The sequence below is a fragment of the Meles meles genome, chromosome 4, assembly GCF_922984935.1.
Source record: "Meles meles chromosome 4, mMelMel3.1 paternal haplotype, whole genome shotgun sequence".
In the NCBI taxonomy this organism is placed as follows: Eukaryota; Metazoa; Chordata; class Mammalia; order Carnivora; family Mustelidae; genus Meles; species Meles meles.
The window spans coordinates 145,911,308-145,918,996 of record NC_060069.1 but is presented as its reverse complement, the minus strand read 5'-3'; the positions used below and the strand labels follow the sequence as shown (position 1 = coordinate 145,918,996).

The window sequence follows — 7,689 nt, the reverse complement described above, 5'->3', positions numbered from 1 at the left end:
CCATATTTTGTTTTCTCTCTATCCAACACATTGCCCTGTTTGATGCTTTTGTGTTTTGGAAGAGTCACTAATGACCTCTCAAAGTCTCTCAAAGAGGCTTTCACAACTGCCAACTTTCTGAGCCCTGATTAACACCATTTGCAGCACTGAGCCCTGCAACTAAGAACCCAGTGAGTCATGTTAGTTTTGTTCTTCTGGTAATATTCTATGTGGGTATAACAAATTACCTCTCTCTTGGTGCCTAGAGACAGTGTGTGTTGACCTAGTTACAAATGTTCTCCACATGGTGCAATAGGATACAGTCTGAAGAATCTCTTTGGACATGTATTTTAGAGTAAAAAGATATAGCAAGGCATAAAACTTAGAATTTTACTTTCAAAGTTTTTGTCACAGGAAAAAGTCACACATTCCATTCATGAGGCTCATAACTATCAATAAAAAGGCTCAGGAAGTGTCAGAGAATACTATTTCAAGTTTTAGTTTTTAAATGTTCACATGCCGCTGTGACAATTCTAAAATTGTTGGAGAGATTTGGTAACAAATGTGTCAGAATGCCCTAGAAATTAGCTCACCTTCAGGCCAGCAATTCAACACGGTAGGTGCGGTTTTTGAAGGAAAAAAAAAAAAAAAAAAAAAGAAAAGCAAAAGCAAAAGCCATGACCTTCAGAAGAATCAAACTATTGTCCTTCTTAAGTTGCTTGTGCTGTAATGAAAATGTCAAGCATGTTTGTGTTAATGGCTTAGAATGTTTTTCTATTTATTGCTTTAAAACTTGGTAAATGTGAGAAAGTAACCTAGATCTTGATTTCTTAATCTATGCTAGTACGGTCATTTTGGGCAGCATAATGATAAATGTATAAAGAATGTGTCACCTTTCTTAGTCCATTCCCTTACTCCATAAAGGCAACTTTCTTTCAAGGAACTCTGTAGTGAAGGTAGAGTTGCCAACTGTTATCTCTCTAATTTTGGTTTGCAAATTTCCGATGACCAACTTTACATAAAAACATGTCATATCATGAGACAAATATGAGAAATAAATGACATTTCTTTTTGTGTGGGATCCTATGCTTCATTAGAAATACTCGAAGCATTTCTCTTTCCAAATTAGAAAATGTAGTGGGCTATAGTTTGAAAGTAACACTTTGCAATGTGTTACTAATCTTTGATGAAATCTAAGGAGAGAGTGGGAAATTTGCATTACGTTAAAATGGTTTTCAAACTTTATTAGAGTTAATAAAACATAATTAAATGATCCTCTGTCAAGTGACATGAAAGCTGAATAAATGGTTCTACATTAAACAAAATCTTTTTGTGTAATTTACAACTTTACTATTTTAATTTTTCTCCTCTGATCTACTTTGTTATATACTATTTTTAAGCTTTCATACCTGTCAAATAATTGTGCTGGAATTAGTTCTTGGATGATCATTATAATGACTTTAAAAAAGTCATTTTTCTTTGGTCTGTTCATTGTCATAAAAACAATGAAAAGCATTAGCATTTTTATTGGGTTATTGATTTGTTCTTCTTAGACTGTCATAACAAAATACAATAGACTGGGTGGCTTAAATAGCAGAAACTTATTTTCTCTAGTTTGGAGACTGGAAATCCAAGATCAAGGTGCTAACCAATTCTGTTTCTGGCAAAAGGGCTCTTTTCCTGGCCTGTAGACGACCGCTTTTCCGTGTATGGTCATATAGCTTTCCTTGGTGTGTTCATGTGAAGATCTCTTTTTGCTTCTTATAATGGCACCAAACCTGTTGGATCAGGACTCCACTTTTCTGATCTTAATACCCCCTAAAAGCCCTATTTCCAAATATAATCACATTGGGACGTCGGTATAAGAATTTTGGGGAGCAGGGTGGGGAGGGACACAATTCAGTCCATAGCTCTGACAAATCAACTGATCTAACTACATCAATTTTCAGTGGCTTAGCATCAGTGTTCCAATTTCTACATTTAACGTGTATGGAGGGTGTACTCTGTACCTGACGCTGTGCTAGATTGGGGGCATTAATTAAAAAAGATGACTACAAGAGTATTCTGCCTGTCAGGTTATAGATGATGTGCAGACCCACAAATATCATACCATGTGAGAGGCAAATAGCAATGTGCACACGCTGTTGCAGCACGAATGTCTCTTTTGGCTATATTTCCTGTAAATATATCTGAATTGATGATTTTGTGTTTTTTTTTATATTTTATTTATTTATTTGACAGAGAGAGATCACAAGTAGAGAGGCAGGCAGAGAGAGAGAGAGAGGGAAGCAGGCTCCCTGCTGAGCAGAGAGCCCGATGCGGGACTCGATCCCAGGATCCTGAGATCATCACCTGAACCGAAGGCAGCAGCTTAACCCAATGAGCCACCCAGGCGCCCCGATGATTTTGTTTTTTTACATAGTAGTTGTCCAGTATTTTCCACTCTGATCTCTGACATAGCAGGTACTGCCCAGTGAGATGCCCATACTACATAGTGTTTCAGGTAGAACATTTTATTCCTGAGCTGCCTTAGGCTCTTATGTCAGAATTTTCTACTTGTTTCAGGGACTGTGGCAAACCTGTGCTTGTGGCATCATTTCTTGTAGTGCTTTCGTTCCCTCGATACACGATCAATACGATTTGGAATGTCACATTATTTTCACATCCTCAACAAGTCTGTTCATTGCCCCTATCAACCTAATAGGACTGCTTCTAATTGAAACTGAATCACTTGCCACTTGTGAAGAATAATTTTGTCCACACTTTGAATTAAAATTAAACAAGTGCTCAGATTTAACAATCACATCATTTTCTGTTTTGATGTAAAATGAAATTAGGTGTGTCCGCATATCAGTATGTTATGCAATTTACGCTTGGTCACCCTTTCATTAGTCTTGAATCATTCTGAAATCACTGGTATCAAGTAGGGTCAAAAGTAGGACCACAGTTAACATACTTTTGAAACCTTCTTTAATATCAATGCCGCTATCAGAACTTTTCAAGGATGTCCAACATTTAATTTCCCGAATGAGGCTGTGAAAGTTCAGGAGATACCCTGAGTTTACAAGCATTGAACCTTTGTCTTACCTGCTTCCTCAGTGCTATTGTAACAGTTAAGTTTTCTAACTGTTACTATGTGTTTTGCCCTTTTATTTATTTTAGCCAGTGGACACACCTTTTCCTTTTCAAACTAGCGTGTCAATGGCCTTTCCTTGTAATAACACTTGACATAATCCTGTTGAACTTTAAGAAAACACTACCAAGGAAAACACTGGCGGTTTCTAACTTCCTCAGACCTCTGCAAAGAGGGAAGCGGGTCTCAAACCAGGGTCAGGTGGAGAAGAGATATCAATGGGTGGAACTAAGAATTTCAGGTTCTCAGGCATCCTTCTCTTTGCTTTGGATTTACTTCCTAGCCTCTGGCCTAGGATGCTGAATTGTGACAATAATATTTTTCACTTGTCCAATTGACAAATGTTTTATTTTTGTTCTTAAGGATTTTATTTATTTATTTGACAGAAAGAGACACAGAGAGGGAGGGAACACAAGCAAGGGGAGTGGGAGAAGGAGAGTCAGGCTTCCTGCAAAGCAGGGAGCTGGATGCGGGGCTTAATCCCAGGACCCAGGGATCATGACCTGGTTGAAGGCAGGTGCTTAACGACTGAGCCACCCAGGTGCCCCTGGCAAATGTTTTAAACAAGCAGTAACAACCATTGCTGACAAATACTCAAAGTTTGGCATTCCAGTACCTTGGTGATAGAAGTGTGAATTTTTCTGCTATTTTGGAGAATAAATCTGGCAGCAATTATTTGAATTAAAATGACTCTATCTCAGATAGCAACTCTAGTTCATGAATTCTCACAGTAAAAAAAGCACATTTGATAAAGGACATATATAGAATAATGCCTTCTGGAGCATTCGTCTTTGTATCAATAAAACATAAACAATCTGAACGCCCATGAATAGATCTTAAATAAATTATGGCACACGCAAGTGCCACACACACGTGCACACACAACGGAAAATGTCGTATTGAGATCTTTCAATGTCCCAAACAAGAAGGATGTTTACAATATATAGTGAGGTGAAAAAAAGTAAATTCAAAGTAAAGGGGATAATATCAGCCTGTTATAAAAATTAAAAATGAAAAACAGATTATGTGGTTCTCTTTTCTGGCTGGAACCATGGAAGGTGCAGAAGAGAAGAAAAAGATGGTCCCTGCTATGCCAGAAATCCTTAAGAAAAAAGAAAAAAAAAAAGCACAGAACTGAACATTGAAAGCTTAAGAAAGAAGTTTGCCCAAAAGATGTTTTGAAAAGCAAGGGAAAAGCTCATCTTTGAGTAAACTATCATGAAGACAGATATACAGATAGATGTACAGAACCACTACCAGAATAGTGAGGATGGCAAGAAAATCTGGCAACTTCTATGTACCTGCAGAACCCATATTGACATCTGTCATCAGGATCAGTATTAATGGTGTCACCCTAAAGTTCTGGAAGGTGTTCCAGCTTCTTTTCCTTCACCATATTCTCAGTGGTACCTTTGTTAAGCTCAGTGATGCTTTAGTTAACATGGTGAAGATTGTGGAACCATATATTGGAAGGGGGCATCCAAACTTGAAGTCAGTAAATGATGTGTTTTCTTTCACAGTTATGGGAAAACCAACAAGAATTGATTGCTGAATCTCTTGGTAAATATGGCATCGTCTGAGTGGAGGATCTGATTAATGGGACCTACACTACTGGCAAATGCTTTAAAGTAGCAGACAGCTTCCACTGGTTCTCCCAATTATCTTCTGTATGAGGTGGATTAAAGAAAAAGAACATTCATTTCATAGAAGGTAGAGATGCTGGCCACGAGGAAGACCAAATCAACAGGTTTATTAGAAAGGTTAAATAACAAAAATTCAACTGAGTAAATGTTAAAGATCTAATGGACTTTATTAATTGATGTAGGAATGGAGCAGCATTCCATCTAGCAAGTAGAAGGGACCTCCAAAGGACTATAGAAAAGGAAAGGTTTACATGTAGAGAGAGAGTGGAGGAAAGGAAGTTATAAGCAAAGAATCCATTATTCTAGGTAAGGTCACCTTCCTAGGGGAAATAAAGGGGTCTATCAAGAAATTTCCTAGTGCCTGCCAGAAAATTCTCATGTTGATTGGTCAAAGGTTACATTTTCAGGCAGTTGAAACTGCAGTAAGTTTAGGTGTTAAGTCTGGGTTTACTGACCTGGGGCCTTAACCTAAGTGACACCACTTTTTGGTCTGTGGTTTTCTTTTTTAAAGATTTATTTATTTATTTATTTGACAGAGAGAGAGATCACAAGTAGGCAGAGAGGCAGGCAGAGAGAGAGAGGTAAGCAGGCTCCCCGCTGAGCAGAGAGCCCGATGTGGAGCTCGCTCCCAGGACCCTGGGATCATGACTTGAGCCGAAGGCAGAGGCTTTAACCCACTGAGCCACCCAGGTGCCCCTGTGGTTTTCTTTTTACAGAAGAATGAACTAAGGTACTATCATGATTATTTTTGTAATCCAGTCAGTTAATAAACAGTGACTGCTTGCAAATTGAAATGTAAAACAAAGAGCAACACCCGCCCCCACCTCCCCAACCCGCCCCGCCTCCAAATCAGGTTATATGATGGACCAAAGAGAGAATGGGACAAGTACTCACCCAATTCTTCATATTTGTTACCTAAGGGAGGTAGAGGGGACTGACTTCCTTCCTTCCGTCCATCCTTCCTTCCTTCCTTCCTTCCTATCCTCCTTCCCTCCCTCCCTCATTATATAAGAAAAGGGAAGACACAGGAGAAAAGAAAAAGTGGATCACCACTTTTTCTCTCTCTAGTGATGGATGCTAGGTGAGAAAAGGGCTGGATACCAATATGGCAGCCAGACTCATTACCTCCCATTTTAAAGGGAGCAGAGGGCTTCTTCTGACTTTCTGAGCACAAAGATTTGGAGAAAGATGTTGATTGAGGAGGAGGAGGAGAATGGTTACCGCCCGAGTTGTCTACAGTTACTGACAGCACTTCTCCTTTGAAGAGTCGTCTTTAGGTTTTCCAGGACAAGTCTTCTCCTAGTTATGTGTGTCTATGAAGCAATATCCTGCTTCAGGAGAAGTTCTGCCCTTACCTGTGCTAAGCTCATGTTCCTAGAGTGGGAAGGTTAAAGTCAGCAGGTGGTTATTGATGGATGAAGGTACTTCTACTCGAGATATGAGTGGAAACTTCTTGATGAGTCAAGAAATTTGCCAGACATCTATGCCTTTCTCCTCACCCCACCCACAGAGCTAAGCACCAATGTGTGTGTGGATGTCACTGTTTAAAGATTTTCTAGGAGAAGAATATGGCACAATAATATTTGAAGTTATTAATCCATGCTTTTTCTTCTCTCTCTCTCTCCCTCTGTGTTTATATCTGTATCTATATATTATCTATATATCTATATCTGTATATCTATATCTATGTCTGTATCTATGTCTTTTCCTCCTTATTTGTGCAAATAGTTGGTGCTGGGGAAGTGTGAGCCAAGGTGATATTTCTGCCTATTAATTTCCAATAATGCAAGTCTGAGGAAGTCAGGCAAGATTACCAGAAAAAGCCAAATGGAGGACTTGTGGGCAATGACAAGTGTTTGGGCCAGAAACATAGTGGGAGGTGAATTTTCCAAGCTAGAAGGAGATTCCCTGGGAATAGGGCAGTGTAAGGAGGAGAAGGGAGGAATCTGTGGAAACAAGGAGATAGGGTCCTTACCTAATTTCCAACCATATAAAGAAGAAAATAGTAAGACTCCATAGAGGAAATAGCTGCTTGGAATTGTGACAAAGGAAATTAAGAGGATCTGTTCTTCCAACAACAAACATTTTGGAATTATAAAGAATGTTGTAGGGTGCCTGGGTGGCTCAGCCAGTTGACCAACCAACTCTTTGTTTCAGCTCAGGTCATGAACTCAGGGTCCCAGAGATCGAGCCCTGTGTCAGGGCTCTGTGCTCAGTGGGGAGTCTATTTGAAATTCTCTCTCTTCTCTCCCTCTGCCCTTCCCCCTACTTCCATGCCCTCTCTTTGTCTCTTTCAAATAAACAAATAAGTATTTTTTTTAAATAAGGAATTTTTCAATGAATATTCTAGGAGTGTCCTTGTGTGAGAGTTTTTCTGTAATTCATACTTCAGAAGTTGACTTGCTGGATTAGTACCTTTAAACTTACTAGGTATTATGAAAATGCTTTCAAAATTATACCGATTTGCTCTCTCAAACATTCCCTGTAGTAAAGCTTCACTGTTCATTAATCATCAGGAATTAACATTAAGAATTTGAAAATTCTGGTTACCCTACTTCCTCACCACTACTTACTTTTGAATTTTTTCCAGTCAGAGGACATGAAAGAGTACCTTGTTTTAATTTACATGTTCCTATTACCAGCAAGTTACTTTTTTTTTTTTTTTAATATCTTCATTGGTCATACAGAGATTCTCTTCTGTGAACTGAAGGTTTGTATTAATTTCTTTTTTTGGCCTTTTGTCTTTGTCTTATTTATAGGATATATTTCTTTATTATAGATTAAAATTATTTCTCAAATACATTGTAAATATTTTCTCTGTAACTTGCCTTTAAACTTTGTGGTTTCTAATGTATAAAGATTTAAAATGTTTATGTTATCAAATGTATTCATCTTATAGTTTATACTTGATGGTTTAGTCTTTTTTTTCTTCAT

General features: G+C 38.3%; 1 pseudogene; it reads left to right on the top strand.

The window, feature by feature from the left end:
* The first annotated feature begins 4,160 nt into the window (after positions 1-4,160).
* LOC123940797 lies at positions 4,161-4,881 on the top strand (annotated as a pseudogene).
* Positions 4,882-7,689: the final 2,808 nt, after the last annotated feature.